Here is a 16,806-nt window from a genome sequence, read left to right as displayed (position 1 = left end):
TGAGAAATAGAATCGGATTTCACGCCTGCAACGAGATATGAAATGAAAGTGAAATTCTGTGTTTGTTTTCCTTATCCTTGTTAGTAATTGGATTTTGGTGGTGTGCACCTTCGGTTTGCTATGTTTATTTATTGTTACCAATTCAAGTGTTCTAACTGTTCAGATTCCTTTACCATTGTGATCCTTTATGAAGGAACTCCACCATGTTTTCAATACTCTGTCGTATTTATTTACATATTTTTCAATACTTCAAATTTCAATACTTGTTTCATCTTCAATTCATTTAGTTACTCAATTAAATTTTCTTAAACTGTCTGAGGTTGTATTTTACTTAAAAATAGAATTTCTACTAAGATAATTATTAAATTTCTTGTTAAAGGTAATATTCCATGCGATGTTGTGCTTTAATTGAAAATGGTACTTTCTTTATTTAAATGATTTCAAAAAAATAACTTCCTCTTTTCTTGCTGAGTTCTTAATTAGTTAGAAGTTGTACTCCACTTATGTTATGTAAATCTGACTCCTTGAACACCTTAATTGCATTGGTTATAGACCCTATGAACTGAGTAATATGAGAACGTTGTTGTGTAAAGTGAGATAGAAATATGTGGGTACAAGGTGTCGGGTGTGCTAAAAGTTTGGTAATTGAGGTTATGATATGAGACATCAATCTTTGAGATGGCTGGGAATTTTGCATCAGAAACGATATGAGTTATTGAGCTGGCATCGCCTTCCTTGTTTGAGTACATTTTTCTTTACTTGTCTGTGTTCCAGCTATGTTGGTGTTAATTTATTTGTTTATCTTCGTTTCCACCCGTGTTTCTCTTTATTGTTTCTACTGATTATAGTTCGCTCTTTCCATGTTGTTGATATTACTATGTCATTTTTAGATTGATAGTTTATTATCAAATTCTATTCAATTTATTTGACCAGTAGGTGTCTGGACTGTTCCTCGTCACTACTCCACCGAGGTTAGTCTTGATACTTACTGGGCACCGCCGTGGTGTGCTCATACTACACTTCTGTACATTTTTGTGTACAGATCCAAGTATTTGATCGACAGTAGCTGTGCGGGTCGTTGCGGTGGAGACTCAAGGTAAACCTGCTACAGCGTTCGTAGGCCTCGGAGTCACCTTTATTGGTACTTATTTTCATTTGTTCCTTTTTTGTTTCAGAGCAGTGATGTATTTATTTTGTATAACTACTCTTATAAAGGCTTGTGACTTGTACCACCGGTTTTGGAAATTGTGAGTTGTTCAGAGTAATTTAATTTAAAGTTAGTAAATATCAATGTTATTTCAGTTTATGTTAGATTTACCTAGTTTAAAGATTAGGTATCATCACAACTCCTTCGGAGGGATTTTTGGGTCGTGACAGATTGTGGTTGTGTTCACATTTTGGGGTTGTTCAAAATGATATTTTTGGTGTGAAATTTTTGTTCGGAGTGGGTAGAACTAAATTTACATTTTATGGAATTCTTTGATTAAAAATATCTGAAATGTGTTTGTCACACAATGTGTTTGATTTAATTCATGAGAGAGATGCATTTCTAAATTAAATTTTCCAGTTGCCACTCTATCTCATCTCTATGTGTTTGTTTTCTTAAATAAGATTGAACCCCTGTATATATATTTTTTTCTTTATCTTCTATTTTGTTAATGTTGTTCTGTGAAAAATTATGATTTTTTCTCCTAGGCCTTATTAAAAAATTGAAGTGATAGTCGGTTCGATCAGTTTTTACTTTTTAGTATAACATTCTTGGTATTTAGTAGCTTTCAACTGAAAAAAGAAGAAGAAAGTTATTCGGTCACTCTTTTCTCTTGTGTGACTGTATATGTGGCAACAACAAAACAATCTAAATCTTTATATATGTTGTAAGATTAAATATGCCATTAGGAAAGATTAACATTCAACATCAAAATACAATATTAAGTTGAGATTGAGATGCACATTGTATTTTATTGCTCTTCCTTGGTGCATGTTGCTATTTTTCCTTGAGATTGAGATACAATATTGAGCTGAGATGCTATTTTTACATCTGAGATGGCTGCTCAATAATTTGCAAGGCTATTAAGTCTTTCATAATGAAACTTTGTTAATTTCAAGTATATGCACTTTTCCTATCTACTTCACTCATGGTTGTTCCTACTCAGGAAAGAATTATTCCTATTGCAGTAATTCAATCACAAATTTATGTGTGTCCACTATATATCAAAATATATATGCTTTTTATTGATATAACAAACACGTAATTCGCTTAAGTTGACAGATGCAGAGTTTACAGATCGAGCCAGAAATGTCTGCCAAATGACTTGTAGCATTTTTATGTGCTTGGATGCACAGATTGCAAACAAATTATGTCAGCTCGAAGAAAAAGGATATTTTATTGAACAAGTGCAAAAGATATACAAACATTAGTTCATTGGTATTATTATTTCACCCACTTAGAAGCTTCACGTATTTAGCAGATTATCATATATAGATACAATTATATACATATATATATATATATATGCTAAAATATTTTTGTTACAGATTTTTATTACAAATTGATCTTACCAATGGAAATGGGTCAACAACTGATGTGATTTCTGGTCTTCTTGGAGAAAAGATGCTTTCAAAGACAGCTGCAGAAGTTTATGAAGCGACTTTAATTAAGGTATGTATTAAATCAATTGTTATCTTGTAAAATTTTCAATACCAGTTGATGTGCACATATATTTTTATATTAGAATTATTGAGAGTTGTTTCATATGTAAATAAAGAGAGTATAACTTTCTTAAATATTTACCTTTAGTTGATCGTTTCTCCTTATAATTTTTGCTTAATACAACAGTGAAATAAATTTTGTTGTTGGACGGCCTTGCATCCGTTTAGCTACTTTGACATTCTTTGGTATCTCGCGACTATTAACAAATAATAGATTGTGCTATTAATAATTTTAGAGGAAAAATACACTAGACACCACTATCCACCTATTTCATGTACTAAAATTGAATGACAAATGAAAACTCTGCAAATGTTATCTAAAACAAGACATTGGGTAACACCAAGACAAAGGAATTAATTAAATAGTGAGAGAAAGAGAGCACGATCTTTGTGGGATGACTTGAAAGAGAGCATGATCTTTGTGAGCTAAATACGATTTTTATTAGGACCTATGAATGTTCCCAAGATAGGATTAATCTTTATGGTTTGATTCATGTTAACTGTATTCTTCTATTTTAGTAACATCATTTTTGACAAAAACAATTGTGCTCTCATTGGTTATCAAAATAAAAAGGTTGTGAACTCATAAATGGATCCTTCATTTCTTGACCTTTTCATCTATTATCTTTCACCTTGGATAGCGAGTCAAGATATTTATTTATATGCATCAAATGTAAAAGAGATTTTTGTCCATTTAACTTAGTCCATCAGCCTTATCTGGCCGTTCTCATCCTCGTGGGATCATGGAGGAGATTTCCTTCAATATTAAAGAAAATTATTATACTAGTTAGTAATAATCTCTCTGGTATGAAAGTTTCTTCACATTCATCTTTCGCTTCTCTAAAATAGTGTAATAGTGCCAATAAAATATTACTTCAAGATTTTTTTCATGTTCTTGACTTTTAATTGCTATTGAAAAAAGTTAATTGATCAATCGTCTATTTTAGTGGAAGTTGTGCCAGATACAAAGTAAAGGCAGTGAATTTTATACACAACTTCTTACATGTCACTCGGTGTATGAATTATGCAGCTCTATGAAAATAATGGTTTGGCCCAATTATAATTGAGATTGTTTTCAATTCGTATCATGTTGAATTTGTCGCTATTAAGATCTTAAAAATAGTTAAGGAAAGAAAGGAAGTTGGATCTGAAAAGGATTTACTGCAAATGATTCTTGAAGGAGCCAGAAATAGTGAACTAATTAGCCATGATACATTAATTTGATCGTTTCATAGTTGATAACTGCAAAAATATTTACTTCGTTGGTTATGTTTTTGCGTGTCTCGTGCTTTTGACTGCAAATCCAAATTGGCAACAACGTATCCGTACTGAGGTCATACAAATTTATAAGGGTCGAATTCCTGATGCTCTGACATAATTCGAAAGATGAAACGACAAGTACTTAATTATAAAGGTTAGTTTCATAAATTGGCCTGTTTGATCGAACTTCCAAAACCAGCTTAGCTTGAAATATGTTTTTTGTCAGAATACTTTTCTAAAAAGTTATTCTTGGAGAGTAGTACTTTGTGTTTGGCTGATCAATTTTAAAAAATAAAGTTGTCAATATTAAAGTAGTAATTTGTGCTTAGCCAAGGTTTCAAAAGTGTTTGTAGAGAAAAGTTGTTTCTTTCAGCGTCTCATAAATAATTATTTTTCCCCCTAACAACTTAGCTAAACACTTGAAGTCTCTAAAATAAGCTTCTTCTTTTTTTAAAAAAAAAATGCACTTTTAGCTTGCCAAAAACTTGGCCAAACATGCTATTAGAGTCTTAAGTTTGCTTCGTATGGAATACCTTGTTTGCAAGTTTTAAGCAATCCGCCTGATATCTTTTCTCATTTTGCCCTTGCTTTGCCTCTGCGATTGATTCTTATAATTATTGTTGCTTAATTTTATGTTTCTGCTGGTGAAGATTGCTTTTTCTTTTTTCTTGCTTAGTCATATAATATTCACATAAGCCATAACAAATATTTTGATTGTACCGATCTTATTTCACGCTACACACTTATGATGTTCATTAAAATATTCTCCACTTTTGTCACTTGGAGATCTCAACTCTTTCAATGAATTTTTTTTTTTCTTATTTTAACTACTGAATATATGGTGCAGCCTGGTGACAAGAGGGACTCTTTTAAGTGTTCAAGTTTTCAAAGAAAGGGATTCCAACATTGTCTTGGGTGGATGAAGAATTATTTAAGGCTATTTCATAGTAAAGCATAAAATTGTAGGTGTCAAAATGACATACTAAGATCCTCTCTCTGTGTAGCTGGCATGTATCGATGAGTTGAAGAATGGCCACATGAAAAAGCTAGGGAGGTGTATTATTCACTTTTATCTTTTGTATTATTCAGTGTTGGTAAACACAATCGAGAATTTTGACCAGTTCATCAACTTTCTTTATAAGTTGTAATATTTACCTCTATTTTTTATTAACATGTCTGAAAAAGATGCTCTTTTTCCTCTATGTTTTCCAAACTAAATAGTATTTTCTTAGCACTGTCGTTTGCATTGGCCTTAATAACGATGGGGATATTTGAAATTTTTCAGAGCAGACAAATCTTTGTGTTGGGCCTGTGCATTAGCATGGGCAACCATATCTAGCATATATATATATATACTAGGTGGGGATAGCCCGTGCCAGCACGGCCCCAACATTGCAAAAGTTAGAATTATTATTTTTTTATTTATTAACTTTATTTTCATATGAAATTTGAAAATCGATGCGTTTGGAACAAAAATTTCACTCGATGTTGTAAGGTTGGCAAATGATATACTCTTTACATCTATGGCAGTAAAAAGTGTCAGATTCTTTGTATTATGTATAGGAGAACCATTTACATTCTATACTATTTACATATTGGCTGTCACAATGCTTTTTCTGTGCGGTGTTTAGCCTTCTTAGCAATTTTTGACCAAAAAAGCCTATAAATTATGAAGTAATGATCGATTGTCAGTGTTCATATCTCAATGAAAAAGTGGAAAAAGACAATTAAGTTTTGCCAAAGTGACGGCCAAGAATAACAAAGAGGAAAATTTTAAAGTTTTCAAGGTAGAAGAAAGCAAAGAGACCTATTTGGCCAACTTTAAATTTCTCCCAACTGTATTGTTAGATCATTATTGTTATTTTAAACATTAACATATTCTTTCATGTAGGTGAAATGCAATCCTTCAAGATGTGAAATGTTCTGAAAATGCATCAAAAAGATCGACAGATTCAAGTCATGTGAATTTTGAATTTTGTGTGCCTAAGATAATATGAAGAAGAAAAAAAAAAGGCTTATTTGAGACAACAAAGCATAAGGGAACATGCAAAATGCACTTTCAAAACCTCTTCCCAATATAACTTAGCATACTCTCTAATATCAATAGTTATACAAAATCTGAGAGTTTTTGGACAGCGTGAGATATGTGGCTCATCTGTATTCATAAGAAATATGTTATAATATCAGTTCATCTTTGCCTATTCATCAAAACCGCAACAATAAGTTATCCTTGATTTAAAAAACTCAGTTAATTGAAATTTAGCGTGCTTCAAAAATTTCAGTATTTATAAGGTTAACGTTTGCCTCTAAACAGATGGTATCACCTGAATGAGCTCCAAGATCCCGATGCTAGTGAGCTATAAACTAAAGCTATTATGATCACACACCATAGTCAGTCTAGCACTCGGAAAAAAGTGTCTGACACATAAAATTCAAATCCAATTTACTTAAAAAAATTAAAACAAATTAGGCAGTCAACAGCGAGACGAAAGAAGCTGGAATTTAAAACCTGAGAACACAACACTTTTATTCTATGCTTAATAAAAGAGAAACTTAAATTTTTGCACACCTTGACATAGATCCTGTTGTCGAGGGTGAACTTATGGTAATTCTAATAGGTAAGACAATCAGATCACCAACTTTAATCCAAGATACAAATTTAGCGATCATCCTCGTCTCTTACATCAAGATATCCACTCCTTCAAGACAGCATTATATCTCCTCGTCTGCATGTATGTGCTCAGGGTAGAAATTTTTCGACTTCTACTCATAGTTGGCATGTGCCCGTGCGGCGCCCGATCACACTGTTTCTTTCACTATTAAATCTGCATCCTTTAACTTCATAATTTTGTAATTCATTTAGGACCAACATTTTTTCAACATATAATAAGAAAGTGCAAAAAATCACACTTATATAAAGTTAGGAATTAACAATGCGCTTATTTAGCAAGTAATCAATTATCATTAACTCAATTACATAAGATATGTCAAATCTTTATAATTTTAAATTGAATAATTTTAGAGTTCATTCAAATCGAGTACAAAGCATTTATAGATGTTCCATCGTAATTACAACATCAACATCATGAGTCCTCGTGCAAACGAGGAGTCTCACATCATAACTGATGCATGGAGGAAAGAAGAACCAACTTTCTTTGATAGTACTACCTCGACTATTTTCAGGTTGTGCTTTGTAATGACGGAATGAACCAAACTTCAAGGTTAAATATATCAATAGATGTGAAAATTGTAAATGAACAGGAATGACTGTGTATACAATATATATGTAACTTGATAATGAGGTAACACCCAATGTCAGGTTATACATACATCTAATGTACAAAAAGTAAAATGGTGACCATTTGATCCAACTCGAATATCAAAGAACTCTGACATAAAGATTACTTTTAATGATATAAGCTTATTTGTGACATCTGGATGACATTTCTTGTGCTTGTTCCATGCTTTATTTTATGATTAATTTTCTTTCACTAATAATATTCATAACCTTAAAATCCACCATATACGAAAACTGGATGGTGAATCAAGTAAAAAATAGCTGCTCTAATTTTTAGGTTCATACTCTTCGGTGCAACGAATGGACGTTGCTACAGGTCCTTAAGATTTGTTGAGACTTACCTCAGTTATCTATGTATTTCCTTGAGGATTATGTTTCAACACTTACAACTACAACGTAGAAAGAGAGACAATAGACACAGAACTCTTGCAGATTATGAATTTCCTTTGTCACTTCATTCAATAACTAATATTTTACACAACTAAGGCGAATAAAGCAGGAAATGGAGCATTATTTTTGGATAACCATATGGCATTTTGACCTTATACCACTATAATCTTCCTAAGATTTTTTGCACATGGTAATAGAAGAGGAAAAGAAGAATGTGCAACCATAAAAACACGCTAAAGAATTTTTTTAAAAAGAGCACTCACTGGACTCCTCCCCAATGATATCTGCATCAAAATGTCTTAACACCAGCAGCAATAGAAGGATAGTAACAACCTAGAAATGCATCAAAGACAATAAAATGGTCAGAACATTGTAGTATGACAATTTCTACCAATAAATTTATATATTCTCCTTTAAGAGCACAGACTGTTAAAACAAAAAGAAATTCATAAATGTTGATGTAAATGCTTTTCAAGGGAATTATAGCACGTAAAATAATACACATAATGACCATACACCGAGAATCTAAAAACAGATATTTTCAGGTCTTAAGTATTTAGTATTTTATCACACAAACTCTAAATAGTAATCTGAATAGCATCTTACAATATAACACCTAAAATTCTAGAATGGACTATTGTAATTGCACCTACTTGTTCCTCTCACAAATTACTATTATAATAGAAAAAAATCAAATAATTCCGTTTATGCTTCTATATAACAACAGAACACATTTCATCAAAATAGAACAGCTGATATCTCGAAATAATATTTTCAAGTTTTTTTTCTTCTTCATAACCTCAAACGATTTTCTATCAGACAACTCATTTCTCCATTCAAAGGAAAAGAAGACATTGGTAATGTAAGATCTTTCATGTACAAACAATAAATTACAGACATTTCAACTTAGAGCCATCCAGCCAATAGATTCATAAGCATTTCACATTTCTTTCATCATTCCATAATCTATATATCTAAAGGGTTAGAGATCTTAAATCAACCATGTGCCTTATATCAAGAATCAAATGCAAAATCATTGCCTAAAAGCACTGCAGATTGCCAATGAAAGCTTCTTTTTTGGTATCCTTAGGGAAATCATCTGAAAAATACAAACTATTAGCAACTTTATGACTAAGATTGATCTTTATTTTATTTAATAAACTATAAATTTTATGTAATAAAAATTAAAATGAGACAAAAGACACTTGAAGCCCCTAAAAGCATGAACTCTGAGAGTCAATATTGCATTCTCTAGAGATACACTACTCAATTTGTAGTTCCTTTGTCTGGAGATATTTTTGAAGAGCTTGGTTTGTTTAGTGCACAACTATCTTGTTTTACACAAAATGTGCAACTATCTAATTAAGCAGCAAGCTTCTGTGGTGAAGAAATTACTTCATTAAGTTCAACTGTAGAACGAAAGAAAAGGAAAAATAAAAATTCAAGCCTTTAATAGAATCTCAAAAGATAGAGATAGTTTCTTCAAGTGCTTGAATGTCTATAACATTAAGTTTAATTGTAGAACGAAAGGAAAGGGAAAATAAAAATTGAAGTCTTTAATAGAATCTCAAAAGATAAGAGGTAGTTTCTTCAAGTGCTTGAATGTCTATAACATATGAACTGTTTCAACAGAAAATATTGAATTGTTCCTTTTAACTGGTCTTTATTCACTGTAAAGCACTTCTATACTAATAAAAATAGCAGATACCTCGACATGAGAGCAAGAAGATTTCTTGTCCTGCAATAGTAATGCATAGACAAGAGTTCAAACCCATAAAAGATGAGCCATATATCAAAATCTACATATATTTTAGCTTAGAGCCCAAGAAGAGATGGGTCATATATCAAAATTTGCATATACCTTGCAAGCCCCAGATTCCTCCAAATTGAGGCACATACTATTTTACAAAATTGATTCATTTTATCCAAGTTTCATCATAGTGATCTCTACTCCAATGGAGTACTTGAAGTTTTTCTTTTCCTGGACCAAAACATAGATACCACATTAAAAAGAGTTGAAACAATTGACTTGTTTAAGACATCAAGAAATATATACAGATTTAAGTAGAAAGCACCCTATAGAGGAAGGATTCCTAAGAAAAAAATCTGCATTTCGTGGAATACTACAGTCATGAAGTACTTAATGTGACAAAGACAAATAGATTAAAAAACAAACTGCAAACAAAAATTTTTCTCCATCTCTTTTATACAAAAGGAAGTCAAACTCACCATAATGTCTTCAAAAAGGGAAGTTTGATGAACCATCGACAATAAAGACATGACCACCAATTATATATACTGAAATTCTCTACATGGATATCCTTGAGAATAAGTCCATGACCGTGACCGTCAAGATTCCAATACACTACAGCAATCCCAACTTTTACTTCTTTCATTTCTTAAATGTGCATGGTATTGCCCCTGCATAATCGAAACATTAACTAATGAAAAGAGGGAAATAGAAAGCCAAAGCCTGCTACTTTTTCTTTTCTTTATTTTTTTCTTATTCTTAAAGTTCAATAGAACTATATCAACCCACCATCAATTTTGCAAAAAACTTCATATATAAACACACCATCAGGCCTTATAAATGGACAGTAGCAGAACAAAATAGAGTACTTTCATACTATATAAGTACCAATCATTATTTAAAGAATTAATTCTTGCTTACTTCAACAGAATTGTCTCACAGGCAGAGACACTAGCACAGATGAATGCAGACTTGTATTTCTAACCTCCACTAAGACAACAATTCATTCCACCACCTTGGCGTCACTTTTACATAGGTCTGAATTTCCTCTGTATATTAAATAGTCAATCAACATACTGTCGAACAAGGGTGTATGAATACATTTCTAGGGAAAAAGAAAGAATTACAAAAATATACCTCACCAGCGCATAAGCAGTAAGAGGTACTTTGACAAAAGACGGAGCATGTATGATACTTGTGTCTTCTCAGAAATTCAAGATATTTCAGCTAATATTCAACGGTTTCGCAAACATGTTATATCGTACCTTGTTATAATATCCCCTTTAGATATACCAGATAGTAGGATAGAATATAGCAGGGCTAACAATATTTTTTGAATAGATGTACACTCCACGATCCATTATTGTTAGCTCCTTAATATCACTTGCTTGATGAGGACCAAAAATGACACAAGTTGCCAGAAATGCTCATCTTTTCAGGTTTTAAAGTACCACAAAAATGACAAGCCACCGGAAAAAAAATTCAGCATGAACCTTTTACAAGGGAAAAAAAAAAGACGTGTTGCTAATATATATTCGAACCAGAGAATACCATTGTAGATTTATGAATAGAGCATATCGAAAATGAGTAAAACGATCACTACTCTTCGAGGAATCAAGAATTTATTGGTGTTGGCATGTATTTACTCCAAAGCAAGTTAAATGAGATAATACTCATGACCTCCAGGCATTCAACTGTCACGCAATCTTCAAAGGAATTTTAGAAGTGAAATGTGAAAAAAGAAGAACAAAAGGAAAATGCGTTCCACATTCATTAATTTTCATGTAATCTAACTTTTCAAGTAGGTGATAAGTCACACTTGCACATATGAACACCAAATATGATTACCAAAACTATAAAAATCTTCAAAGAACAAAACTTACAAGAATAATAAGAATTTAAGTAAGGAACTTAATAATGCGAACAATGATGGTGTTGACTTTTGGACTTCATTTTCAATAATACTTGCCAAAGAAAATAATTGACTTATTTATGCCAAATTTATCTCATCTCCTTTGGTCTCACACTACGAAGCAATCACATATGTGTAAGTTTATAATGATGGAATATAATGTAGAATTCCCTGTTCTTACATGTCCACTATGTTTTCACTAAGTTATAGAATCATATAATATTTTGATCGTAGATATAATTTTTTTATTGTAACCATTCTAAATGAATCCAGCACCTACCTCTTTCACGAAAACAAATAAATTTAACCAAACAAAAAACAAAAGTCCCAAGTTTTAGAATAACAAAGCATCTGTATCATATGTATTCATGAATTTGCAGAAAAAATGCAATGAACGTGCAGTTTAAAGCTAGTTATACCAACAACAAAAAAAGCTATCCTCTCTAAGCTCCTAAAAAGTTCACGCACTTGCTGGGTACAAACCTTTCTCTTTTAATGCTGAAAGGGCCAATATTTCATCTTTAGTACTAAAAAGTTGGACAGATAGCAACCAACTTGAACCAAATATTTCTTTATTGTTTAGTAGTATCATTTAAAATAAGATTTTCAAACGATTTGCATGGTGTGTCATTTTTCCTATATGAAAAGTTATACCAAAAAGGTAAAAAGAAGTGATAGAAGGAAAGAAAAGCTTGTAGGAAGCATGACTACTTTATGATATGATTGATGAATCATGGAAATTAGATAACTTAAAGAAACATTAGAAACATGACTATTTTCAGCTTTTTTTTTCACCTCCAAACAATAGTTCTTTTTTACTTTTCAAATTTTCCCATAAGGCAGTAGAGAATAAGAGGCTATTCCACATTGAAACTTTTTATTATTATTGTATAGAATTCTAACCACCATGATCATATGGATGAAATGAATGTAATAGAGGCATAAAATAGTAGAAACAAAGTAGCAATGAAGAGAGGTTATTGTATGTCTTTGAAGATCAATGTCACGATAATTCATAGGAGTAAAAAATATGAAAACTTACTCATAAGAACGGAAAACTCTTTATGATCTTTGATATGTACCCATTAGGAGACTGAAAAAACAAACACTGAATATATAAATCAGAGGACATCTATACTTTATCAATAAAATCAGAGGACGTCTTTAAACTGCAAGTATATAGACACATAAGCGACGAATCAACGACATGACTTTAAAAACATGCATTTGCCACACGTCTAAGTTTTCTTTTTATTAACACCAATATTCAAGTAGAGAACAGCTATTTTATACAAATAGTCAAACAATCAAAGGTTGTGTAAAAAGTTCTGTGAACTTTAATTCTTGTTACTTACAGCTATGAAGCCAGCATACGCGAGAGAAAATAAAAAAAAACACCATACCCAAATCTAATACTGAGGATATCATCTACATTTAGAAATCGCAACCAAATCTAAGTACAGAATCCATCCTCTATTCTCTGAAGATTATGAAGCTACATCGAATTAATGAGAATTTGGATATTTAAAATATACTGACCTGTTATTTTAGATGAAATTAACTGACTGTCAACCAAAAGATTCCAACCATAATCAACAGAGATACATACATTCCACAATCAGAAAACCAAATAAGCATGCTGCATAGTCCTGACTAAATATAGAGGAAAGCAAACACTTGAGATGGAAAGAGAGAAAGTTTATCTTTGGTTCCGGCGATGAGCTCTAAATAGTCTCTCCTTCCTGCCTTGCACTCTTCTTCCTCATGCCTTACTATCTAACCCCAAGTTTCAGATCAGATTTAAAGAGCATCAAGAACAAAATGAATTTGGAATATACCTTTGAGAAACTGAAGAGAAGCAAAACAAATGAAGGAATAAGATACGGTCGAGTAAGAAATGAAGGAAGATGTGTTGGCTGCAAAAACAAAAGCCACCGCAACGACCAATATCAACTAAGTAACTAAAATGACTAAATTGCCCTCGGGCTTGAATTAAAAATACCACGAAGCACACACGTCAAAAAAAACCATAAAGTACATAAATCGGATGCCAAAATACTGACACAAATTGAAATTGAATACAAAAAACATACAGAAGTGATAATATCAATCTGACCCAAATCTTATTTCTCTTCTTATTTTCATTGTCACTTTCGATTCAGCTACTATGATAAGGAAGCATTAAAAATCAGGAAAAAAATGAGCGTCAATGATTCATACCTTTCATTCCACAAATACAAAAGCAAAAGAAAAGGTTTGATTGCATCTACCAGTTTGAGTTTCCTTGTATCCAAACATAATCAAACAACTAAAAGAAAAAAGAAAGAGATTAAAAAAATCATGTAAGAGCAATAAAGCAATGAAGAAGCAACAATACTGACATAGGATCGATGGAATAATACCATAGAACCCCTGAAATTAAGAATTTTGATGAATTTCCTGAACTTTACTCGAACCAGCAAAGAGCGTAAAGGTTTCAAAACAAAGAGTATCCTTGTTCTGATATGTGGCTATTCATCTTCGGATAAAAGTCATGTTCCAAGGTTTAACAACCATGTCTCAATTAAGCATTGTGAAAAGTCTCAAATATCCTCAAATACAATTGTAAAGACTTTAAGCCAACACGTCGAAACTATAGCTTTTCTTAAATTCAAGTTTATTAGTTGGCCCCTCTCTCAAATCTAGCATAAGAAGTTTAGTCTCAAGGCGTACAACTAAAAAAACAAATAAAATAAAAAACTGAGCGTGCGTCACATTTAAAAATACATTTTATCGCTCGATTTAACACACACCAACCATGGAGTTGCAAAATTAAACTTCATCACAGAGCCCAAAAGAAGATAGGGCAAAATTAGAAGAAGGGAAAAAACGATGAGGAAAATCAGCCATGACATTGCAAAATTTAGAAGGTATGGAGAATCTAGAAAAAGCACGGAAGGAAATAAAGATTAAAAAAAAACCGTGAAATTTGAGTAAGCACTTATACCCAAAAAAAATTCCTTTTAAATTAGGTTTAGAAGCTATTGATCTCAACCAAAAAAAATTTATGTGGACTGAAACTAATCGAATGAGCAAAAGAAGGAGAAACAAATACAAAACTACAAAATTAAAGTGGAAGAGGGTAGAAAAGAAGTATGAACAGAACCCATGAAACTTGAGTAAGCACTGCAACACTATACCCAAAATTTTCTTCCTTTTAATTAGGCATGATACCCATACCAGTATCATGATTGATCTCAACAAAAAAATTCGCATGTCGGATGAAACTAATTGGAAAAGCAGAAAAAGGAGAAACAAATACAAACTACAAAATTGAAGTTGAAGATTAAGGGATTGTTTAATTTATCATATGCACAGCAAAAATCATGGAAAAAATTGATTAAAATTGTACCTGCAGATAGAAGGAATTTGAGGAAGACAAAGAGAAGTGGAGAAGCAATCCAGAATTTGAAAAAAAAATTTATGCACAAAGAAATCGGGTGAAAACCTAATATGCTCCGTAGAACACACGTTCGTGTGTACTCATTTAAAACTTGGCTCAATTAAAACTTGCACGTAGCATTTTGTATAGAAAAATAAGTCACGTGTATGATATTGCAAGAATTGGTGCGAAATGACTAATATAGCCTCGATCCTTTTAAAAATAACATGAAACACACATGTCGAAACTCTCTCTTTTATATAAATAGAACTAGTTACGATTAGCTCGGGCTGGGCCCGGGCCCAACAACCATAGTAAAAGGTAAAATTTTCATGCGAAGCCAAATTTTGCGTCATTCGTTGAATTTATATTCACTTTTTAGAAAAGGTTTAACTGATACCTAATTTTTAGATAATTTCAGATATATACACTTTTCTCTTTTCTTTAATTTTGTTTTCTTTTCGGGTTTGTTAACTTTATAGTTGTTTCAATAATTTATTGATCAAGATTTTTTATTTATGATATTTAAAGTTATGTTTCAAATTTGAGCTCATTTAAAGTAGATTTGAGCAGTGAATCGTGTAATGGATTATTGCAAATCAAAAAATAGGTTTATGTTTCAGAATCTAAGATTCGAAATTTGAAGTTGCATTCAATAGTGTGAACTACTTAAGATTAGAATTTCTGAAGTTGCAACCAAACAAAACTTCAAATAATATTTATTCGTATTTTCAAATATTACATATATGGAATTCTCATTAATTAATGAGCATTCTCTATACACACCTTTATGAATTACAACTCTCAATAATATAATGAAACCTTATCATAAACTCATAAATGTTGCTAATATTTAGTTTGTATTTTTGCCTCATTTTATTTAACTTAAATACATATTAGAAGGTAAAATAATTTTGGCCTAATACATACTTTGCCCCTTTAATCTGTATGCAAATTCCTTTGACACACTGCAGTTTTACGTGTAATATTCTTGTCAATCCCTTTTCAATCAAATTAATTTTATTCGTAAGGTAGTTTCTCTGCAATTCAAAAAAGAGTAGTTTTTTGTTTTATATTTTTTATAGATGAACTTCTCAATTATTGAAGAATTACTTTTCATAAAATAAATTGGTATACATTTATATTATGCTAAATAATTAAAAGCAAGTTTAATATAAATATACACATAATTAATGTTAGTGCATAGTAGGAGCTTAGTGCATCGGGTTGCCCTTTTTTATACACCTAATTAACATTAAATGTTCAAACTCTAATAAAGAAAAACAACATCTACAATATCACTTGAAGTTGCTAACCTATGAGACCTGAGTTGAGGATCTATCATAAATAACTTCATATCTGCATAAGGTATAGGTAAGATCTGTGTACATACTATCATGTGGAACTACACTCGTAATTGTTGTTCCTAACCTAGGAAACCATAAGAAAGTATTCAACATTAGTACAAGAAACAAAACAACTCTTGTTTGTTTTTGTACCTGTTAATTTTATCAAAGTTTTCAAACAAATGGAATATCAGAAAAATTTCCTAAAACCCAAATGAAGCTATAATTTTTAGAATTTACATTCACTATATTTATGGGGGAAAATCAATTATTAAGGTTTAGAAAATAAATTTGCTAATGTGTGGAATTATTCAGTTATTTATTAACTTATTAAAATACAATCCAAATATAGGAATATAACAAAATTTCGAAATAATGGCCATTCAAGATTTCCTTTTCCAAAATAAAATGTTAATGTAATATCCAAAATTAATTTAAAATTTTGAAGGAAAAAACACAAAAATAAAGTAAACAAATACATTATGACCAGTTTTGGACTTTTGGTACTCTGATTTTCCTATTTAGTGATGTTCACGTATTTTGTCTTATTATGATATCTTAAAAAGTTTTATGTTATGGAATATTAATTTTAATGTGGAAACCTAGTATAACAAATTTGAGTTCTACTAAAAATAAGGATGTTATCCTGTAGGATTCCAATAACACACTTGGGTATAGATTGAAAAGCCATGGATGATAACCGAGAGCTCTTTATTTTTC

The 16,806-nt window shown here is 31.4% G+C and overlaps 1 long non-coding RNA gene across 5 annotated transcripts; it reads right to left on the bottom strand.

The window, feature by feature from the left end:
- Positions 1–6,400: 6,400 nt before the first annotated feature.
- LOC107808190 (uncharacterized) lies at positions 6,401–14,854 on the bottom strand. 5 transcript variants are annotated; one of them, XR_012711587.1, is made up of 9 exons: positions 14,711–14,854; positions 13,158–13,235; positions 12,859–13,095; positions 10,329–10,456; positions 9,887–10,078; positions 9,519–9,638; positions 9,366–9,395; positions 7,921–7,990; positions 6,401–6,807 (listed from the first exon to the last, which is right to left on the bottom strand). It is a non-coding gene; the product is annotated as an uncharacterized LOC107808190 (long non-coding RNA). The 5 variants fall into 5 exon arrangements; XR_012711586.1 differs by lacking the exons at positions 13,158–13,235; positions 14,711–14,854 and adding an exon at positions 12,362–12,412 and having other exon boundaries at positions 12,859–12,999; XR_001653080.2 differs by lacking the exons at positions 12,859–13,095; positions 13,158–13,235; positions 14,711–14,854 and adding an exon at positions 12,362–12,501.
- Between the last annotated feature and the right edge of the window lie 1,952 nt (positions 14,855–16,806).

This window comes from Nicotiana tabacum, chromosome 7, assembly GCF_000715075.1.
Source record: "Nicotiana tabacum cultivar K326 chromosome 7, ASM71507v2, whole genome shotgun sequence".
In the NCBI taxonomy this organism is placed as follows: Eukaryota; Viridiplantae; Streptophyta; class Magnoliopsida; order Solanales; family Solanaceae; genus Nicotiana; species Nicotiana tabacum.
The sequence above is the reverse complement of the archived record's forward strand: the minus strand, read 5'-3'. Positions and strand labels throughout refer to the sequence as shown.